This window comes from Giraffa tippelskirchi, chromosome 14 (assembly GCF_054371585.1).
Source record: "Giraffa tippelskirchi isolate mGirTip1 chromosome 14, T2T-mGirTip1v1.2.pri, whole genome shotgun sequence".
Classification (NCBI taxonomy): Eukaryota; Metazoa; Chordata; class Mammalia; order Artiodactyla; family Giraffidae; genus Giraffa; species Giraffa tippelskirchi.
The window spans coordinates 70282631-70306048 of NC_137288.1; positions in this window are offsets into that span (position 1 = coordinate 70282631).

A 23418-nucleotide genomic window follows, 5' to 3' on the forward strand; every position below is an offset into this window, starting at 1 on the left:
AAGATCATGGCATCTGGTCCCATCACTTCATGGCAAATAGATGGAGAAACAGTGGAAACAGTAGCAGACTTTATTTTTGGGGGCCCCAAAATCACTGCAGATGGTGCTTGCAGCCATGAAATTAAAAGCCGCTTGCTCCTTGGAAGAAAAGTTATGACCAACCTAGACAGCATATTAAAAAGCAGAGACATTACTTTGTCAACAAAGGTCCGTCTAGTCAAGTCTATGGTTTTTCCAGTGGTCATGTATGGATGTGAGAGTTGGACTATAAAGAAAGCTGAGCGTCAAAGAATTGATGCTTTTGAACTGCTGTGTTGGAGAAGACTCTTGAGAGTCCCTTGGACAGCAAGGAGATACAACCAGTCCATCCTAAGGATATCAGTCCTGAATATTCATTGGAAGGACTGATGTTGAAGATGAAACTCCAACACTTTGGCCACCTGATGCGAAGAACTGACTCATTTGAAAAGACTCTGATGCCAGGAAAGATTGAGGGCAGGAGGAGAAGGGGACGACAGAGGATGAGATGGTTGGATGGCATCATTGATTCGATGGACATGAGTTTGAGTAAACTGTGGGAGTTGGTGATGGACAGGAAGGCCTGGCATGCTGCGGTCCATGGGGTCGAAAAGAGTTGGACACGACTGAGGGACTGAACTGAACCGAAAGTATCCAGTTGACCCAAAGAGCTCATTATCTGAGCATTTAATGTATTCATAGAAAGATCTCTGCTATTTGAATAGATGTTTGACTTCCCTGGTGGCTCAAACTATAAAGAATCTGCCTGTAATTCAGGAGACTGGGTTTGATCCCTGGGTCAGGAAGATCACCTGCAGAAGGGAAAGGCTACCCACTCCAGTATTCCTGCCTGGAGAATCCCATGGACAGAGGAGCCTGGAAGGCTACCGGGGGAAAAAAAATAAGAAAGTGGCAACAACTTCTCTTCTCTCTATAATTTATTCACCAAGTAAAGTTGCCTCAGGATTTTTTTTTCATCTAGACAAAGCATGCAACCAAAAAAGAGTGAATCCAATTTTTAATTTCAACTAAATATAGTTAGAAGAGCATTTTGGAAAATATCCTTTTATTTTCAAGGTATAAAGAATAAATCTAACTTGGAGAAGTCTGAAATGTATGTCATTAGTCTGTGTCTGAAGGTCAAAACTTTAATATGAGGTTTTGATAAAAGAAATACTTACATAAAAATTTTTACCTCCAAAAATTCTTGACTTCTATACTGCTGAGATAAGTTTAGCATTGAAAAAAAGAAATTTTCTTGCCAAATAATGTATACTCCTCGTATTCTAAATAAAGAAAACAAACCTCTGGCAAAATGATCAATAAATGGATAGAAGTACATGTTAACACTTAAGATGAAACAGGGCCTCAAATACAGATTCTATAGAGATTTAAAAAATAATAATAAAAACAAAAACTCAAAGCAAAAACTAATGTTAATAATTTTGAAGAACATGTTACCATAATACTCTCAAGAGGAAGTATAAAAATAGAAGAAAGTGAAAACATTAAATCAGTTGACACAGTAACTTTACTGCCCTATAGTGGAGACATACATCGGGTCTTGGTATTTTTGTAGATGGATTTTTTACACCCTCAAGAAAGAGATAGTATAATTTCATCACAGAATAAGAAAAGAAAGAGACCTCTTAACTCCCAAATATACATGTATTCTAACTGTTTTAGTAAGACCAAAATAGAATAGTATAATAAAACTACATTTTATACCAAACACTCTTGTAGCCACTGAGTTGTATATTTTAAATAAAATACCATCAAATCATATTCAGCAGGGTTTGCTCACCTAAAAGAAGCTCAGTGTCTTTAAACAGAAGGCTCTCTTAAGTAATCTTTACATTCAAAGCAGTTTCAATCAAATTCTCAATAGATGTTTTGTGTTTATTTTTCAAAACTTCATAGTCTGGTCTCAAACTTCTGATAATGGAATAAAGAACCATGAATACCTAAGTCATTTTGAAGCATAAGTATCAGTATAAGGAAGAAGAACTTGCTTATCGGATATCAAAACTTCCTGTAAAGCTCAAGTAGTTCAGACACAAGTAATGGCAGAGGAGCAGATCAGTATCTCACTGGACGACTGGAGCTGAAAGTGAGAATTCATATATATGCAACAGAAAAGTAAAAATATGGGTGAGCAGGATACCACCAATTTCAGGGCTAATAACTTCCTTCTTGACACAGGAAACAGTCGAAATAGCATTTCAACAAAACGTGGAAACTGACGTTTCTTTTTTTCCCAGTTTATTGAAAAATAATTGGCATATATCATTCTTTAATATTTACAGCATGATGGCTTGATTTACATACATTGTGACATGATTACTAACATCCATCATGTCATGCAGATACAATAAAAAGAAAGGAGAAAAGGAAAGAAAAGTTTTCTACTTTTGGTGAGAGCGCCTAGAATTTACTCTCAGTAATTTTCCTGTATATCATGGGGCGTTGTTAGCTACTGTAGGAAGGAGGTAAAAGGTCTAAACTTCCAGGGATAAGCACTAGGGATGTAACGTCTGACGGGAGAACTGCAGTCAACACTGCTGCACAGTGTGCAGTGAAGGGACCAGTTACACTTCTTGACTATTAAGCAAATGGAAAAAAACGATATTAAGGTTTGTTTATCTGAATGATGGGAGAATGGAAATTTGTTAAATCATCTTCTATATGATTAAAATATTTCATATTTAAACAAATTAGAAACTCATTTTTGGAGTAGTTGGAAAATATGAACTGAAAGTCAGAAACCTTGAATTTTCGTCCCTTTTCAGCCTTTAATTACCTCTATAACTGAGCTGTCAAGGATCAGTGTTCTCATTAATAAAATAAAGCCACTAAAAGAGATCTGTGCCTTTAACCACCAAATGGTAATGTCCCTGGCTGCTGTAACCCCCGTATTTCCCAGGAATTTCAATGAGCTTTGAATTGTAGCAGAATTTATCAGCCAGCCTGTGTTTGTCAAGCAGGTGACTACAGTTCTTAACTCCTGCTCCTTAATTCTCCGAGGAACAATGATGATAGTATCATCAATGTTACGCACTAACTAGCTCTTAACATTTATCGTTTCCAAGTCCTTCCTCATCTAATTATGACAAATGGCTATGTATTCAAATATCCCAGTGAGAAAATGGTAAATGTCTACAGAGTTCCATCCAAAAGAATGCAAAGTGGGCCTGGCTGGGCTTCACCTTTGCACCGAAAAGAAGACCTTAGGCAGATCTGTGAGGACACAGGTCACTTTGACTGGTTCATTCTTTTTCCCATTCCATAGAGCGGGAGCAATCAAAGACACCACCTATGTACTTCTCCATACTCCTAACCTCCAGAGGGTCTGCTTTACTTACTGACCAGACAAGCTCGTTAAGAGGGGATTTAGTGAGACTTCCCTGGTGGTCGAATGGCTCGGACTCTGAGGTCCCAATGCAGGGGGCTTGGTTTGATTCCTGGTTGTGGAACTAGATCCCACATGCAGAACCTAAGACCTGGCACAGCCAAATAAACAAGCAAATAGAATTAAATATTTTAAAAAGGGGGGGATTTAAAAAAAGATACGAACCAATACTTCTGCTTCAATCATTTTTTTAGTAACAGTAGTGATCTCTTTCTGCCTTCCCGGCAGATCTCAACGTGGTCATTTAGTTCGGTTAGTTGCAACTAGGCAGAGGGCAGAATTAGACCACAGGAAAAGTGCGGACAACGCGGTTATTCACTCATTGTATCCACCCCACTCGTGCGTTTGGAAAAAGGGAAGGGGACTGCAGAGTAATCTTCCCAGTTACATTTTCTTTGCACTGTGTGACATAGCTCACACCTTTCTAACCTCTCCAGCACAGAATCACCATACTCGACCTCCCGTCTCCATCACCGGGCCTCTCAGAACATCATCGCTGCCCCTCATGGCCGCAAAGCCAAAGCATTTTGCCCGTGACGCTCCCTGCCTGCTGCACTCAGAGGGTGACCTGGGATCCCCACCAGGGGTAGGATGGTTGGCCAAGCAGATCGTGGGCTCTGGACTTTTTTTTTCAGATTGTATCGCTTAAAACTGAGACAGTGAACTCAGCTCTGGTTCAAATATTTTTCATTCCAAACTGAAATCCTCACAGGTGAATCTGAATTCCTCAAGGTCTTGGCGGTATAAGGAGAAGAGATCCTGTCATCTTTTCTTTTTTTTTTCGGCTTGTTTTAATCAATTGCTATTGGAGTATAGTTGCTTTACAATGCTGTGTTAGTTTCTGCTGTACAGCAAAGAGAGTCGGCCATATGTATACATACATCCCCTCTTCGGGGATTTTCTTCCACGTAGGCACCGCAGAGCTCTGAGGAGAGCTCCCTGTCACCCTCGCTGATAGAGTGCTGAGTTTTGCTTGGACAGGCACTTAGGTTACTGGACTTCCTCTGTCAGGCCTGAGAGTGGACACCTGGCTGTCTTTTTTCCAGGACTTTAAAAAAACAATTACAAAGGCAAAGAAGTATAGTTTCATGAAAGTGCCAGCAGATGTCAGCAAAAGGCAAGGCAATCACACTTGAATTTTGTATTGGGACGTCAAATATTTAATTATCAAAGTCAGAGCTTAACAAAACATATCAAGTTTTTATTTTTATTTACTTTTTATTTATGTTAAAAAATTTGGGGGGGGGTGTGCTTCACAGCACACAGGATCTTGGTTCCCTGACCAGGGATGGAACCTGAGCCTCTTGTAGGGGGGGTGGTGGTTTAGTCACTAAGTCATGTCCAACTCTTGCGAGTCCATGGGCTGCAGCCATCTGGGCTCCTCTGTCCATGGATTTCTTCAGGCAAGAATACGGAGGTGGGTTGCCATTTCCATCTCCACGGGATCTTCTCTGTGGAGAATCGAACTTGGGTCTCCTGCATTGTAGGCAGATTCTTTGCCAACTGAGCTACGAGGGAAGCCCTTGAGTGGATGGAGTCTCAATCACTGGGCCACCAAGGAAGTCCCGCAACTTTTCAAATGTAGTGGCTCTACCTTTAATTCCCTTTTTGGGGACAGTGGGCAAGGGGGATAGCAAAAAGAGAAATTTGATTTTCCAGGGTAGAAATTCTACTGTTTGATGCCAGAAAACGTGCTACAAGTCACTCAGTTATTCTGGCCTATCATAAAGCTCTGAAAATTCAAATTGAGAAGGTATTCACAAAGAAATCTCACACCTGGAAGGGGCCAGCACCCGTCATACCTTATACCTGATGACGCTGTCTTGTTTCTCTCAGTTTGACTAAACTTTAGATAGACTCCTTCCTGATTCTCAGTCAGACCCTGACCTTCCTTCTCTGAAAACATTCATTTTAGAAAATTTATGATTGTAAATTCTTCGACTAAACCTTTGAGATATAAATCGTTTTAAAACTTCTTGCCATTTTTACAGTCTAAGAATGTCTTTTGCAATGACCTGGGACCCATGCCTTTGAAATGTCATGGAGTAAGCTTACTAAACATTTCTTTAAAACACCTTTTAACATTTAAAACTATAAAAAAGTCATAGCAACTTTTCAAAAGGGTTTGTTAGATGGTCATGATGAGTAAGGGATGGCTAAGTTATCCTTCAGGAAATTTGTTATTTAAATTTTTTGAAAAATAATTATTAAAATAATATTTTGTTATAAAATGCTGGTGTATAAAGAACTCTCAATACAAAACCACGCTTCCATAGAAAGTGTATTCCTGTATTAGATATAAAATCTAAGACTTTAACTTTTAATTTGTCTGTATAAGTGACTAAGCAATGTATAAAATTAAACCAGATACTAGCAAAAAATACTTCCTTAATAATGGAACTAAGAAAGTTCAGCTAGTATAAGAGCTTGATTGGGAACATAATAATTCCTTAAATCAGTTAAAAGTTATTTAATAACCTATTTAAATAAATAAAACCAAAATATTCTCTTTTTACCAATGTTAAGTCCTACTCTAAGGGCCATGAAATTGACAAGATAGATGTGCTTGAAAACTGTGACAACCAGGTTAGCAGATAATTACAACTCAAAAAGCATATTTAATTCTATGTGGATGAAAATAACATTCCATCCAGGCATTTTGTATAAATAGCAAAACAATGTGTGAATAAAAATACCAAGTATAACTTGCTATGGGCTAGTACTTAAATGACCAGTTATCAGAAACTCTATTTGTTTAAATTTTCAACCACTATAAAGCATTTCAAAAGTGCCTTTGATTGAGGTAAGACATTGTTTCAAAAACAAAACACTTTTTTATTTGCTGATATTGTACTAGATGATTGCAGTTAAGAGCAGTGGTGGGTGCACGCCTGTGTGCTGAGTCGCTTCAGTCCTGTCTGACTCTTTACGACCCGATGGACTGTAGCCGGGCAGACTCCTCGGTCCGTGGAATTCTCCAGGCAAGAATACTGGAGTGGGTTGCCATGCCCTCCTCCAGGGGATCTTCCCGACCCCATGGATCCAATCTACGTCTCCTGTGACTCCTGCATTGAAGCTAGGTTATTTACCACTGAGGCACGGTAAGTCTCCTTAAAGAAATGAAGAGTCCAACTCGCTCATAAATCATTGTAAATGCAAGTTTAATTGGCTTTTGGAAGTTATTTTACCCATTGTATTAAAATATGAATTTGTACATATTAAATATAAAAGTAAGCTTGTTCTTTCTATAAAAAAAGAAGATAAAGAATGAAAGAATGATAAGCAGGTTTGGATGCGTAGATGTTTCTACTACTAGTTTGCTAGTTTTTCATATAAAACTATGAGAGTGATTAATCTGTTAGACTTTGAGGACCATATGGTCTCTGTGACAATACTCCACCCTCCTACTGTAATGTGAGATCGTCAGAGACAGCATGCAAACAAATGGGCATAGCTGTGTTCCAATAAAACTTTACTGACAAAAATAGGTAGTAAGCTGGATTTGGCCCAGGAGCCAGAGCTTGCCAACCTCTTTTCTAGACTAAAATCAGAACGTGCCATTTGAGTAGCAATTTATCTGAGTCATCTCAATATGGTATGGACATTTCCTCACCTAAACTCAGATGCCCATTAATAACAGAGAGCTACAGTGACTGATTTTAAATGTAAAACAAAGAAGAAATTTAATATGTTCCTTAATGTGAGTAAGCAGTCTGTTCTCTATTCTTTTCTATTGGTTTTTCGACTGCTCTTTATGCTGTTTTGTACTATATTTGCCTTATTTAGATGAAACTGCTCAGTATTGTCATCTCTTACGTTCTTCTGTAATATCAAATTATAGTAGAAGACATAAATTTGGTTTTGGTTGTTTATCCATAGAAAAGTATAGTTTAGTTTATGTTGCTTTTCCTTCCAAGGAAATCAAAGTAAAAAGCATATCAATTACTTACAGGAGAGAATTTATTTAGCATGCCTAAGGGGACTCTAATAAGGATATTTAGTTTATAATTTTTACAGATTTAAAGGATGATCTAAAGATGTGAGAAGATGCATGATTGTAGTAAATGAGCATAAATATTTTTAAAGCCATGCAGGCAACATTATAGATCATATAATTTATATCTGCCCTGAAATAGACTCTGAGAACAGTATTTGAATTTATATGGGAAGTGAAGGAAACCCCTACAGGGATGTGGGGTAGGCAGCCAATAAAAGATCTCTCAGCGAGCCAGCCACCACTGTGAGCCAAGAGACCCTAATTTAGCCCCACCAGGACACAATCAAAATCTGAGGGCTGCTCCCAAGAATGCTGATTCCCCGGGACCTCTGGCTTGTTGTATGCATGCTAGTCAGGCTCCGACAGCGGGATGAGCCCTTCAGGCAGAGATGTACGGGAGTGCTCAGTCCAACTCTTTGCGACCCCTTGGACTGTAGCCCCCCAGGCTCCTCTGTGCATGGAAGTTTCCATGCAAGAATAGTGGAGTGGGTTGGCGTTTCCTCCTCTAGGGGATAGGTGCTGGCAGCAAGGAGCGAGGCCCAGGGCGCACGGAATTGGAACGTGAGGGGGTTCAGGTGAGGCACTGGCAGTGTCTGCTATAGCGCATCTAACTCAGGGACCAACACCAGCTTTTGATGCTTAGAATATTTTCAATGTTATTTTTTCCTACTCTTTCGGACTGAGTCAAGAGCAAGTTTGTCTAATGAAATCTTTTTACTTTCTAATTTTTTTGAAGTTCCTATAAGTTTCATTATTAAAAAAAACTGATCACAAAGCATCCAAGAGATGCATTTTCCATTTGACTTGAAGTTGCTTCTCCACTCGCAGCTCACTTCTGAAGCTTCATTATATCTTGGCTTAGTTGGGAAAGGATTTTCTTGTTGGGGAGGACTGCCCAGGTCAGCAAGGAAGCTGTGCATTTACGGTGGCAATGGGCTGAGGAGTCCTTCAGGGCAGTTCTGCAGAGAGCACGTCTTGTAGAGATCTGAGAGCTGGCAGAAGTGAACTTCACCAGCACAGTCTCCAAACTGGACTCTGAACCTGAATCTACAGACCCTGCCCCCTTGAGCTCATCAGAGTCACCGGTTAGAACACAGTTTGCTTTGGGTGTTGTTGGTATCAGTGCATCCAGTTTTTCTTCAACACACTCAAACTACAAGTGCACCAGAGGAAGAAATAAATTAAAAGCTAACCAATCTGAACTATTAACTTAGTACTATACTTTTTCCTTTTAGTAGATTTGAAGAATTTTTAAATAAAAGTGAGTAGGGAAATAAAAATAAGAGTATTGATCTGATTCTTGATGACCTCTCACATCAAAGATCATGTGAAGTCTGAGCCAACAGAGGATAAGAAATAGCAAGAGAGATATAGTGGAAAGCAGAAGGATATGATGTCACTGAAGCTAAGGGAGGAAATTGTTTCTAGAACAATGGCGCTGTCAGTGTTCCAAGCTCCTAAGACCTCATGTAAGACGAGGGCTGAAGAAGAGTCATTGGATTGAGTAACACAGTGGTCACTGCTCATAACATACAGTTCAAAACTGAATTTGTTGTTTGAAAGAAAGGAGTGAAGTATTCACCGTGAATTCATTAAAAAAAAAAAAAATGGAAAGAGTCCCATATGGAACATGGGAAAGAGATAAGAAGATTACTCAAGATCAGGAAAACTGGTATCCCTAGAGAGGAGCACAGAATTGAAAATGCCCAAATAGAAATAAAAATTCAGCTGAAATGTAGACTCCCAGTTACACTCAAGGCGAAACTGGACAGTTGTTCTCATCCATGGTTAAAATTGTGCTATGAATTCAGAAGAAAGACAAAAGGGTGGGGAAGGCCATTGCGAAGATCTTCCTAAATCAGCGGTCTTGGATCTCAGCTGACTAGGCTGTGATGTGTGCAAAGGAGGAGTCTGAAGGATAAATGAATGGACTGGATGAATAGAAGGAATTGTGATTCTGTTTCTTGAATAAGAGATTTGGGAAGTGGAACAGTTTTCAATAATAGCAAAAAAAAAATAGAAGTACAGAGTAGATGTGAAATTATATGAGTGAAAGAATTTCAGAATGACAGTGCTTCCGTTAGTGATGACTACAGCAGTCACTCTCAAGGGCTACCTGAAAAGAGTCCACTAGAAAGTGAGTTATTGACAAAGGCATTGCATTTTGTAGGAATTTAAGAAAAAATTTTGAATAAATATGATCAGAAATTTTGAGGGAAAAAAGATACTGAAAAACATGAAATACAAAGAATACTCTTTGGTTGAAAACATCATTTGTCCAATCCTTGTCTATCGAAATTTGAAACAGATTGTTATAATTCCAATCAAATCTTTCCTTAGGTTGATTCCTAAATTTAAACAGAATTTTGTTTCAAGGAAGGAGATAATTTACAGTAAATTTCTTATTAATGAAGAACAGATAGGGAAAAAGCATGTACTATATTGAAACTACAGTGTGTATTTCTGCATGTAAAAAATACAAAAAGAAAGCACTTTAAACATAAAATGAAATGTGTGAATGAAATCAATCTTTGGGTTTTCTTTAGAAAACAATTTTATGTTAATTAAATCACTTAGATTTTAACTTTCAAGTGCAAATAATTAACAAAATTGGAGTGTCAAGACTAGGTAAAATTCAGCCATATGTATTTATATATTTTTGGGGTTTCATCTTAAAATTCTTTTAACCTTAAATTCTGTTACTCTCTGACTACAGACAATCTAATTAGCAATAGCCACAATGTTCTTAAATGTAATCTTTCCATCTTACTGATTAAATCTGCTCTTTAATCTACAGAAGCACAAAATAGATTTATTTTTGAAGCTCTAGAGCATTTGGTTGATGCAACATTGAAAACCAATTAATGTCATCTGTCATATCACCAGGCTTAAGAAGACAAATCTTATGATCATATCAATAGATGCAGGAAAAGTATTGGACAAAAGCCAACATTTATTCATGATAGAAACACTCCACAAACTATGAACAGAGGGCAACTTACTCAACTTGATAAAGAACTTTTACTCTATAGTTAAGGAGAATGAGAAGACACGGCACAGACAGTGAAAAATGTATTTGGAGAAGACACGTCTGTGGACTCGTAGCCAAAACATACAAAGACCACACCCCGCGGGGACGGAGGCGAGAATCCACAGCACCGTTTCCTCCCGTCCCGCGGTCTCAAAGTCCTGCTCAGGCCAAAGCCAGCAGCGGTTTCTCGTGTTTCCCTTTATCTTCCTTTTTCACAAGATGGCGCCTTTTTTCACTAGAAACCTTCATATTGGCTTCATGTTGTAGCTTATGTTCAGATGGAAGTCATATATGACTGAGTGGCATCTTGGTTTGCAAAAGTTCTACGTATGTACAATAGATTCTAAGAATTTCAAAAGAAACAGAAGACCTGGGTTTTTGTGTGCCATTTAACCAAAAGTCCAATAAATGAAATACTATTCAAAGGGTTGATCAGCCAGAAGAATTACCTGCTGTAGAATGCCTAATTTGTTTCAAGCCATAGAATTTTATTTCTCATTAAAAAATGAGAATATTAATATACTCCTTGTAATCATCTCTTGTGAAAATTAACTGATATTATGAATGCAAATTAAATGAGACTCAGAAATTAATGCAATTTCCTTAAATTTATCCTGCATAACTGACCAATAGGGGTTTGGCACTACGGCGTAGTAGAACTTGTTAGATATATTTGGGGCGAATTTGAAACTAAGATCATGGCATCTGGTCCCATCACTTCATGGAAAATAGACGGGGAAGCAATGGAAACAGTGAGAGACTTTATTTCTGGGGGCTCCAAAATCACTGCAGATGGTGACTGCAGCCATGAAATTAAAAGACACTTGCCCCTTGGAAGAAAAGTTATGATCAACCTAGATAGCATATTAAAAAGCAGAGACATTACTTTGCCAACAAAGGTCCATCTATTCAAGGCTATGGTTTTTCCAGTAGTCATGTATGGATGTGAGAGTTGGACTATAAAGAAAGCTGAGCATGGAAGAAGTGATGCTTTTGAACTGTGATGTTGGAGGAGACTCTTGAGAGTCCCTTGGACTGCAAGGAGATCCAATCAGTCCATCCTAAAGGAGATCAGTCCTGAATATCCATTGGAAGGACTGATGCTGAAGCTGAAACTCCAATACTTTGGCCACCTCATGTGAAGAACTGACTCATTGGAAAAGACCCTGATGCTGGGAAAGATTGAAGGCGAGAGGAGAAGGGGATGACAGAGGATGAGATGGTTGGATGGCATCACCGCCTCAATGGACATGCTGCTGCTGCTGCTAAGTCACTTCAGTCGTGTCTGACTCTGTGCGACCCCATAGACAGAAGCCCACCAGGCCCTGCCGTCCCTGGGATTCTCCAGGCAAGCAATGGACATGAGTTTGGATAAACTCTGGGAGTTGGTGATGGACAGGGAGGCCTGGCGTGCTACGGTTCATGGGGTCGCAAAGAGTTGGACACGACTGAGCGACTGAACTGAACTGAATTGAATGCCATTACTTAGAAACTGATCTTTTTATAGTTTCAATTGAATATGCTACATTATTTTCTAGACTTTAATACCATCCCTTTACTACTTTCCTTACAGATCACACCCACATACACGCACCAAGAAACCTTCCTTGCATTTATTTAATTTGTCCACCAGATGGCATGATTAGCCCGGAGGCTGCGAAATAGTCTAGAAATAAAGTACTTGCAGAACTTTGACATTGTTTATTTGTGAGGAATTAGGCAAACATATGGACTTCCCTGGTAGCTCAGACAATAAAGAACATGCCTTTGATGCAGGCGACCTGGGTTCGATCCCCGGGTCAGGAAGAACCCCTGGAGAAGGGAATGGCAACCCACTCCAGTATTCTGGCCTGGAGAACCCTATGAACAGAGGATCCTGTGGGCTACAGTCCATGGGGCCACTAAGAGTCAGACACTAACACTTTCACTTTGACTTCGTGGGAAAAAAGGGGGCAGGGGAGGCAGGAAGGCTAGCTTGGGATTGGCTTATTTGAGTAACTTCAGCAGGTTCTGGGGGTCAGGAGCTGTCCCTGATTGTCTGGGACCTGGCCTTGGGGCAATGGAGGAAGTCCTTTGGGATATGGACTTAATCTACTGTTCAGGAAGGAGAACTGATCTCAAGAGTCAAGACCACACACACACACAACTAAGAGCACACACACACACACACACACACACACACACAACTACAGGATGTAAGTGTCCTTAAATATTGTGGTAAGTCTCTTCATGTTTCACACAAGTGGAAAAGTTTTTTCTGTTTTGTTGAAAATGATGCTCTGTCCATTTATCCCTAAAGTGCGGCTCATGAAGGAGTTCCAGCAGCCACCGTGTAGCCTCCTCTTCCCAAGCAGTGTAGAGGGGGTGAGGGGACTCAGCCTGGGGGGCTCCCTTCCTGGACGGGAAGCGGGGGTGGTCTTTGCTTTCATTTTATTTATCTCTGGTAGCTCAGATGGTAAAGAATCTGCCTGCAATGCAGGAGACCTGGGTTTGATCCCTGGGTCGAGAAGATCCCCTAGAGAAGGAAATGGTAACCCACTCCAGTATTCTTGCCTGGAGAATCTCATGGACAGAGGAGCCTGATGGGCTACAGTCCACGGGGTCACAGAGAGTTGGACATCACTGAGTGACTGACACTCATGCACACATATTTCACACTCACGTTTCCCTCTGTATCTGCTTTTCCCGGGTATAAAATTAAAAAGCTGAACTAGATAACAAAGATTTCTTCCTTATTTAAGTCAGCATATTTGATGCACAGAACTTGAGAGTCTGAAAAAAATGGTGGGGAAACTATGCAAGTTCTGGTTAGTGAAAATCAATTAAATAATCAAGTATTACATAATAGAAAGCAAAACCTGTGGATCCTGGTAGCAAAATGATTAAGAAAGGGGGGGGGGTGTCAAAATTCAAATGGAAAAAGTAAATTCAGCCAAAGGGTGGTACGTATGTTAACATTTGAAAACTGAAAGCCTAGAAGCTTTCAAGTCTATATGAATACCCCGACCCTTTCTCATCACTCCCTAAATCAGAGAAGGCCCCTTTCCCCATGAAAAAATAAGTGATCGCCTGGCAAGAGGACCCTCTCTGAAGGTTCGCCACTCTGTCTGTCAGGCTCCTCTGTCCATGGGATTCTCCAGGCAAGAACACTGGAGTGGATTACCATGCCCTCTTCCAGGGGATCTTCCCGACCCACGGATCGAACCTACATCTCGTATGTCTCCGGCATTGGCAGGTGGGTTCTTTACCACTAGCACCATCTGGGAAGCCACTCTGGCTGTTACTCTCGAGGATAAGAGATGGTGAAGGGAAGCATCTCAGGACATGGGAGATCTCTCAGATTGTGACCCGACAAGCCCTTTCTCCAGCTGCTATCAGCTGGATAATGGATTTGCCTGAGGCAGAGCGATCAAACAGAGTGACCGGCCAATTTAATATGAGCTGTAAAGAAAGAACAGACACAATATTTTAGAGATAGTACTGTAGTGGGGCAGATACAGCATTTAAAGCGTAGATATCTACCTTCTATCTAATATTCTCACACGTTCACTTTTTAATTACATCTCACAATTTGAAGTTGAATATAGAAATTTAAAAGTCTTTTAAAATAGTTCATTGAAATTGCAGATTTTGTTTTTGGTTAGGACTTTTATTTTACCCTTTCTATGTTGTTACCTTGTGATTTGAAATCATGTAGAATGCATTTTCCAGGCAGGACCAAGCCTACAATGACAATGCTTTCTTAATGAGTAGGGTAGACATTTTAAACACAGACACACCATCCTAGTCCAGCTGTAGGCACCCAAATGGAAAGGGAAACTGTATGTATATACAAGTATCTAAGCTTTGTTTGAAGGCAAGGGTGTTTGTCTCTTTTGTTTATTTCTTATGTTTGTTGCTCAGAATTGAGCATGGTACTACTAGATCTTCAATTCACTTGTTTTGTTGAATGTGTTAGAACCAATTTAATTTGTTCATAAACTGCTGTTTTGAAGGAAGGAAAAAAAAATCAAGGTTGAGTCGCATAAATTTCTCAAGAGGAAAATGTATGCAGCTTCAAATTGCATGCAAAAAACTACTGTTTAGAGGGTGAAAACTATAGCCTTTCAAAGTTGCAGTATAAAGGAAGAAAGATTCTCAGTCAACTCGAATAAAAAACAAAGATAACTGAACTGGTGCAGAATTTGGTAAGGATAGTTTTGCTGAAAGTGGTGAACATAATTTCCTTTAGAAAAGGCACTTGGCTGTTTGGTTGATTTGTGAGACTATTTTTTAAAATAGTAATAATGAAAAAAAAAAAACTCCATCAAGAGTATTGATCAGTTGGGAATAGCTAAGAAAGACCAAGATGGATTGTTTGGATTTTCATTTTATGTCATACATTTCTTGGGTTTTAAAAATCACATATGATAATATTTTGTACTTCATTTAGCATATCTTCATTTTTTTCCATTTCTTCTAGACCTGGGTATTTCTCTACTAGTGGATCTTTCCCCTAATATTGTGACAGCTTTTCTCTGAGGCCAAGGCCAAATTATATATGCATCTTTAAAAAAGACAACAGTTCCGTAGTTGCAGAGTAATTGCTTTTCTAACTTCCATAGTAAATTTTCTCTTAAAACACCATCTACAGTGTGAAATTGAGTAGACATCTGATGGAGCTCAACCCATTTATCTCTCCCCTCAAAAATCATTAAGTTTAAGTCACACTGAAAGCTGTACTGACATTAAAGAATGCATTCTATTGCTTTAAATTGCTTTTCTACCTACACATTATCCAGGGACAAAGGCACCTCACAATCCTCCACAATTTGAGCTTGTGTGTTTTAAATACACACCACACTTATTATCATTTTATAATTAATAGGTAATAGTAACACACAAAAAGAGAACAGCCTGACATCGTTTTGGCTTCTTGAGTTACAGTAAGTAATTCTTGTGTTTGGGGATGTAATTTGGTACTAATGTTCCAACAGAAGTGCTTGCTCATTATAATTTATTTTGCCTTTTATAAATTTGTCTTAATTATGCAGAAAATGTTAGCACACTGGTTGACTTTTAATTAGCATATTCCAAGAAGAGAATTTAATCCTAGTAGGGATACAAGGATACTGATTTTCTGCCTTCTAAGGCAAAGGGTCAAGTATAACATGGGTGTTTTTTGTAGTAATATATATTCCTAGCAATAGCATTGAAATCTGTCACTCTTATTGATTCTTGTTTTGAAATAACCGATGCCCATTGATTTAGGCAGAAAAGTGATTGGGATAGATTCAGCGCTTGCTTGCTATGACTTATAGTCAATACTTGACCTATTGAACAGACATTCATTGCTTTATGCATACTTTATGCATACTCATCAAAGTATAAAGCATGCAAAAAGATATTGTGGATGAATATATTAGAAGTGGCTTGCAGACCACCTGTCCTTGTTGGTTGTTTTCTGATGATTTCCAGGGGTGCTAGAGAGAAACTGTGCACAGGGGTGTGGGTGTCTTGCAGAGTGTATGTGGCAGAAGCTATGGTGTCTGAACTATTATTATGGCAAAGTCTGGAATTGATAAGAAAATTCCCAATACTCTAAGAGCATTGGATATAAAAGAATTTCTAGATTTCCATAGATAACCATAGAAGTAGTGACAATATAGGTAGGATATGGCTAAATTTGAAAATTCAGCAAATGTGGATCTGAAAACTTATGGTGTGATACAATCTATTTCCTATTTCTCAACAAATATTAGATTTTATCAACTATTCTGAAATTATCCCTTGTTCACATGAATTCAGGTCTAGAAGGAAGAGATACCCCACCTTAACAACTTTCAGAAACTACTCACTTTGAGTTATCCCTGTTCTAGGTAGACCTATGTGTTCATTTAATACTGATCTGACTTCAGACTTTTAGATTTAGCCTTTTGTCTTATATCTCACTATTTCATTGCATCTATGGCCTTGGCACTAACTAATATTCTTGGCTTGTCCTTATTTTCTGTGGTGAACCCTGAGGATTTTACATAGCTTCTCCTTGATATGGCCTGTCTGATGCCCACATGAACTTGATTTTACAACTTCCCATGGTTTTTCAGGGGGGGAAGAAGAAAATATACTTTCTGTCTTTAAGTAAAGCATCTAAAGGCGACTCCAGAGCAATGAGCAAATTTCAAATACCTGAAATTGGGGGAAAGTATTCTCTGTTTCAAGGCATTCCCAGGTGACGCAGTGATAAAGAATCAGCCTGCCAATGCAGGAGACGCAAGAGAAGCGGATTCTATCCCTGGGTCAGGAAGATCCCCTGGAGGAAGAAATGGCAACCCACTCCAGAATTCGTGCTTGGGAGATTCCATGGACAGAGGAGCCTGGAGGACTACAGTCCATGGGGTCGCAAAGGGTCAGATGTGCCTGCGAGACTGAGCACACCCACACACATACACACACCTTCTTTTCCAGAGCGCCTGTGACTTTTCTTGTTTCTTGAGAGAAGTGTAACTGGGGAGAAAGATTAGTTGATCTTTAATATGTCATCTTGTCTCCAAAGATTCATATCACTAATTAGTATAAAGATGATTTTTGACTTAAATTCTCTGTTATACTAACGTATAAAATCTCTCACTATGTTAGTTGTTCAATCTAATTTCATTGCAAAGCGGGATTTTCAGTCCTATGGTTGTAGACAGTTTGGGACCTGTGAGGCACTTGGGTAACTGGTTAATAAATATTTGAGTCTGGCTTGAATCTTACAGGATTGTATGCTAAAATATTTAAGAATATTGAATTTAGTTGTTCTTGGATGAATTTCACTCCATACGTCTCAAAAGTAATCATCTTTCCAGTTGTACTCTTTTAAAAAAAGATTCTTCCTTTAAAAAAATCACAAAAATAATAGCAAATGAAGCAACAGACAAACAATTAATCTCAAAAATATACAAGCAACTTCTGCAGCTGAATTCCAGAAAAATAAACGACCCAATCAAAAAATGGGCCAAAGAACTAAACAGACATTTCTCCAAAGAAGACATACTGATGGCTAACAAACACATGAAAAGATGCTCAACATCACTCATTATTAGAGAAATGCAAATCAAAACCACAATGAGGTATCATTTCACACCAGTCAGAATGGCTGCTATCCAAAAGTCTACAAGCAATAAATGCTGGAGAGGGTGTGGAGAAAAGGGAACCCTCTTACACTGTTGGTGGGAATGCAAACTAGTACAGCCACTATGGAGAACAGTGTGGAGATTCCTTAAAAAACTGGGAATAGAACTGCCATATGACCCAGCAATCCCACTGCTGGGCATATACACCGAGGAAACCAGAATTGAAAGAAACGCGTGTACCCCAATGTTCATCGCAGCACTGTTTACAATAGCCAGGACATGGAAGCAACCTAGATGTCCATCAGCAGACGAATGGATAAGGAAGCTGTGGTACATATACACAATGGAATATTACTCAGCCATTAAAAAAATACATTTGAATCGGTTCTACTGAGATGGATGAAACTGGAGCCCATTATACAGAGTGAAGTAAGCCAGAAAGAAAAACAACAATACAGTATACTAATGCATATATATGGAATTTGAAAGATGGTAACGATAACCCTATATGCGAGACAGAATAAGAGACACAGATGCATAGAACAATTTTATGGACTCTGAGGGAGAAGGTGAGGGTGGGACGTTCTGGGAGAATAGCATTGAAACATGTATATTATCGTATGTGAAACAGAACACCATTCCATGTTCGATGCATGAGACAAGGGCTCAGGGCTGGGGCAATGGGATGACCCAGAGGGATGGGATGGGGAGGGAGGTGGGTGGGGGGTCCAGGAAGGGGAACACATGTAAACCCATGGCTGATTCATGTCAATGTATGGCAAAAACTATTACAATATTGTAAAGTAATTAGCCCCCAACTAAAATAAATAAATTTATTTAAAAAAAATCACAAAAATATGGGAGTATTGATCAAAACCCAGCTTTTGGAGTTAAACAACCTTGTTTTAATACCTGATTTAACTACTTAGTGACTTAGAACTTTGGCAAGTCAGTCAATTTTTCCAAGGATATTTCTTCAGTATCATCAGGGGATGCAAATCAAAACCACAATGAGATGTCACCTCACATCTGTTAAGATAGCTATTATTTAAAAAACAAATGATAATGTGTTGAAGAGGATGTGGAGAAAAGGGAGTCCTAATACACTAAGAAATGGCACCCCACTCTAGTACTCTTGCCTGGAAAGTCCCATGGATGGAGGAGCCTGGTAGGCTACAGTCCGTGGGGTTGCGAAGAGTCGGACACGACTGAAGCGACTTAGCAGCAGCAGCAGCAATACACTAATGATGGTACTAAATTGGTGCATCCATTATGAAAAGTAGTATGGAGGTTCCTCACAACGTTAAAAATATAACTACCATATGATCCTGCAATCCCACTTTTGGGTTTTTATGCAAAGAACTGACGTCAGTATCTCAAAGAGCTACCTGCACTCCTGTGTCCATTACGTCAGTATTGACCATAGCCAAGATACGAAAACAACTCAAGTATCCTTAAGCAGACTAATGGATAAAGATAATGTGGTATATATACACACAATAGAATATTATTCAGCCTAAAAAAAGGATATCCTTCCAGCTATACATGGATGAACCTGGAGAATATTATGCTAAATAAAATAAGCTGGACGGAAGGACACATACTGTATGATCTCAGACTCATAGAAACGGAGAGAATGGTGATTCCCAGCGGCTGGGGGTAGGGGAAGAATGGAGATAGCGGTCTAGATACATCGTTAGCATTGATAACTAACAATAATGTATTTAAAATTCGTTAACAGGGTAGACCTTATGTTGAGTATTCTTACTACAAAAATAAAAAGTTGTAAGTCAAGCTTACAAACCCTCAAGTAAAATATATTTGTTGACTGAATATTTATTGATTCAAGACATTTCTTGCAATCTACATGACATTTAAAATGTTTTAATACTTGTTAATAAAAGTAAAATAAAAAATAACTAGATGCCAGAAAGAGGAAATTTCCACGGAGCATAGTAACTTTTTTGAATATTTCATGAACCCAGATGTCACTGAAGACCAACAGGTATTACAAGACACTATGAAATATTAGACAAAGCATTAACCACCTTTTGGCCCTGTGTCCCTTGGAGCTACCTGGTTGTAAGTTTTGAAGGCCTTATTAACATTTCCCTGTAAGCACCAGAGTGAGAGATTAAGTAAAATGTGTTGGAGGAGGGCATGGCAACCCACTCCAGTATTCTTGGCTGGAGAATCCCATGGACAGAGGAGCCTGGTGGGCTGCATTCTGTAGGGTCACACAGAGTTGGACACGACTGAAGCAACTTAGCACGCACACTTGCATAGAAGAGCAAAAAGTCATTTTTAATCCAACCATTGGCCCTAAGAAATTGTATTTAAACCTACTTCACAACAATGAAGCTTTCTAACCTCTTTAGGAAAAAATACTCCATGGTTTGCTTAGACATTTATTAAGGTAATTTTGTTTGTTATACATAAACAAATCTTAGGTTTCATAAACACACACATATACATACATGCACATACATATTACATTTCTACTGTGTGATCAGGTTACATAAATTGATAATTGGATGGATGGAGAAAATATCCAAGTCCCAGGTTTTATCCAAGGATAGACATGTTATTATTGGGCTGCTGACCCCTGCACTTTCTTGGTTGGCCATCTTGCCAGACAAGGGAGGCCTCCAATTCCATCAAGCTGGTTCTCTGCAGAACTCGATATGTGACCATCATTCCGTGTAGACTCATCTTCTTCCATCTGGGTCTCGATGAAATCTGATAATTGTGTTATTTTTTTGAGGGAGAGAAAACCATTTCACAGCACCCTGGGAAGGGAAGCAGTGCATTAACACTTCTGAAGGCTGATCACTTGGCAGCATTTTCCTCTTGGGCTATGAGGCATGTGTGTTTGAGTACCAGTGTGCTTATTATGGGTTTGCCGATTGCGGTACATTCCTGGACACCACGTTTCATAGAAGGTGTCAAGTCAGATGTCTTTCTGAGCTTCAGCAGCTCTAGTTTTTCCAAGGCTCTTCACATGATGAGAAGTTATTTCAAAGTCACATTTTAAAAGGAAAACAAACCCAAATCCTTGGTAAATAGCATTTATTTTCCTGCAGGAGAATAATCACTCAAAAATGGTAATTATCTAAAACCCTGAAACAATTCAGCAATCATTGAACAGGTTTCAATCTTTTGATATTATATAGAGGGACAGGATCTAAATGGCAGTAGGAAGAATGAAAAATTTCATAGTTGGCATAACAGTTTTTGTTGCATCAATATTTCAATTTCTACAAAAGATTACAAAAATCAAAATAACAAATTATGACCAATTATGCTTGAAAATTGTGAAAAAGAATTATTCCAGATTCACAATAATGAGAATTAAAATGAAGGTCATTTTGCATATTTTTTACACAACATTCCTTGTTCTCTGGGCTTTATACATCATCAAAATCAGAATAAAAAGTCAAGAACATTTCCGGTCATGGCCAGTCTCATGCTGATTTTATTTTAAGCAAGTAAAAAAATCTGTGCCGTTTCTTAAATTCTCAAAGTTGTTCTCAGGCACATCTGCTCTACAGTGTTTACAACAAAAAGTCTAGTTTATCAAATATGCAAATGTTTATTTTAATTTAATGTGGTGTTTCTAATTCAGTTAAGAGTTTCCTGCAAGAGTGAACTGTTTTATAAATCAGTTCTGATGCTTGCTCATTTCTTATCTTAATATGTCCTTATCTCAATATGTCCTTTAAAGCCTGAAGTGAGGTCATCCTGGAGCAAATGGATGTGGCATGTACTATTTGGGTCACAGTAGTCCTATTATTTAAAAAACTATTTTTATTTATTTATTTTGGCTCCATTGGGTCTTCATCGTGGTGCATGGGCTTCTCACTGCAGTGACTCCTCTTGCGGCGGCGGGCGGGCCCTATTGTGTGGGGGCAGGGGCTCAGTAGTTGAGGAGCACGGGCAGAGTTTCTCCGTGGCATGTGCGATCTTAGTTCCCAGACTAGGGATCGAACCTGTGTCCCCTGCTTTGGCAGGCGGATTCTTAACCACTGGATCACCAGGGAGTCCCATGCAAATCTGTGTCTTTCTAGCTGAATTCATGGGCTGCAGTCAGGAGCCTCAGTTTATTTGTTCCTTGCATATAGTGATGGAGATGAATTTGAGCCGACTGCGGGAGATAGTGGAGGACAGAGGAGCCTGGAGTGCCACGGTCCATGGGGTCACCGAGAGTCTGACGTGACTTAGCGACTGAGCAACAACAAATGTGTAGTGAGTGGGGCTTTAGAATATGCAAACAGGAAGCAAGTGAGCTGTGAACTTTGCAGTGTGATGATAGCCTCAACCGCCTGCACCTCAGTCTCCTTTCTGGCAAAACGAATGCTGTGTCTACAGGTGAGTTACGAACATCTATAACACGCAGCTTCTTTGGTCAAGCAAGGTCAATGATTCTAATCTCATAGTACTGCTGTGAGGATTAAAGAAAATACTATGTGTGAAGCCCAGAAGGCAGTACCTGACTCAGACTGATTTCCTACAAATGTTATGTCACTTCTCTATCTAGTTATGTAGCATATAACTGAGTCATGTTTAATGTAACTTTTCAAATATATAGGTAAAACATACATATGTACACATGTTACCTCTTTAGTATTGAGGACAGAAAAAATTAAAAAATGATAAAAACCTGTTAAACTAGAATTTTACGTCTCCAATTATGACTTTTAATCTGATGACTAACTATCCAAGTATATGCTAAGATTGGGAAAATAGAGACAGAGGATAAAAATTTACAGTTTTAGTTTAATATAAATAGTACACATTTGAATCTTGCAAATACATCCACTGTCGCTAACAATAATGCTCCTGTCAACTCCAAAATGTGCTTGTCATTGAGACTTTGAAGACTTGTGCATGTGCTGATATGGATACAAAAAACCCTCCTCTATTTGGCTTCTTCAACCGCAATAGATCAGCTTTTGTGAAGGCAAATGATTTCTCAGGAAGAGTTCAGGTAAACTGCATAGTGGAGGCCACTGCCCAGACTCAACAATAGGAGGATAGTCTTTTCAAATCAGCAATCTATTTCTTGAGTAAAACTGTGGAAGGAGCACTGAAGGGAGACATTGTATTCTATTAACTAATAAATTTCGGGCTCTAAGCATGCTCTGACACCCAACATGAGACCTGAGCACAAATTTCCAGCTTATGTATATTTTCCACTTATTCTTGACTCTAAAATTCAGTTCACAGATTTACACCCTAAATGTGCTTAAGAGAAAACTGTTCAGAAATTTTAGTCTAGGTGATGTATTTCTGTGTTCCATGAAAAATCTGAATTTCCTTGTTGTTGAAAATCAGAAGTATAAAATATAATTTTGTTTTGGTGTCTGGTTATGTACTTCTTTCCTTGTAAAGGACTGTTAGTTCTATATTTCTTTGGATAACTCCAAAACCTAAGTGTTAACTCCTCTCTTGGGACTCTCTTTGAAACCATTTGACATAAAACAGATTTGTTCAATCACAAGGTATTTTCCTAGCTCAACAAAAAAATATTTTTTGCTAGAGGAACAGTGCTTTTCAGAGGACAATAAGGGTCTAGACTTATTCGCTAAAGATATGTTAGTAATTAGTGGCTATTTACAGAAGCAGACTTTCATTGACATTTGGGAAGGCATGTCTAAGCAGACAGTTTCAATTGACTTCAAAATGCAAACTGGAGCCATGGTGAATTGCTGAATTATAAACCTCATCTCCTTCACCAAGATGACTTTTATGTAAACATCCTGGACATCTTTTGAGGAGGCCTGACCTGCAGAGAACCTGCCTAATTCCAATGCTCTGCAAAACGATATAATGCAAAACCTCTTGCTTATTCTAAAAATAGTGAGTA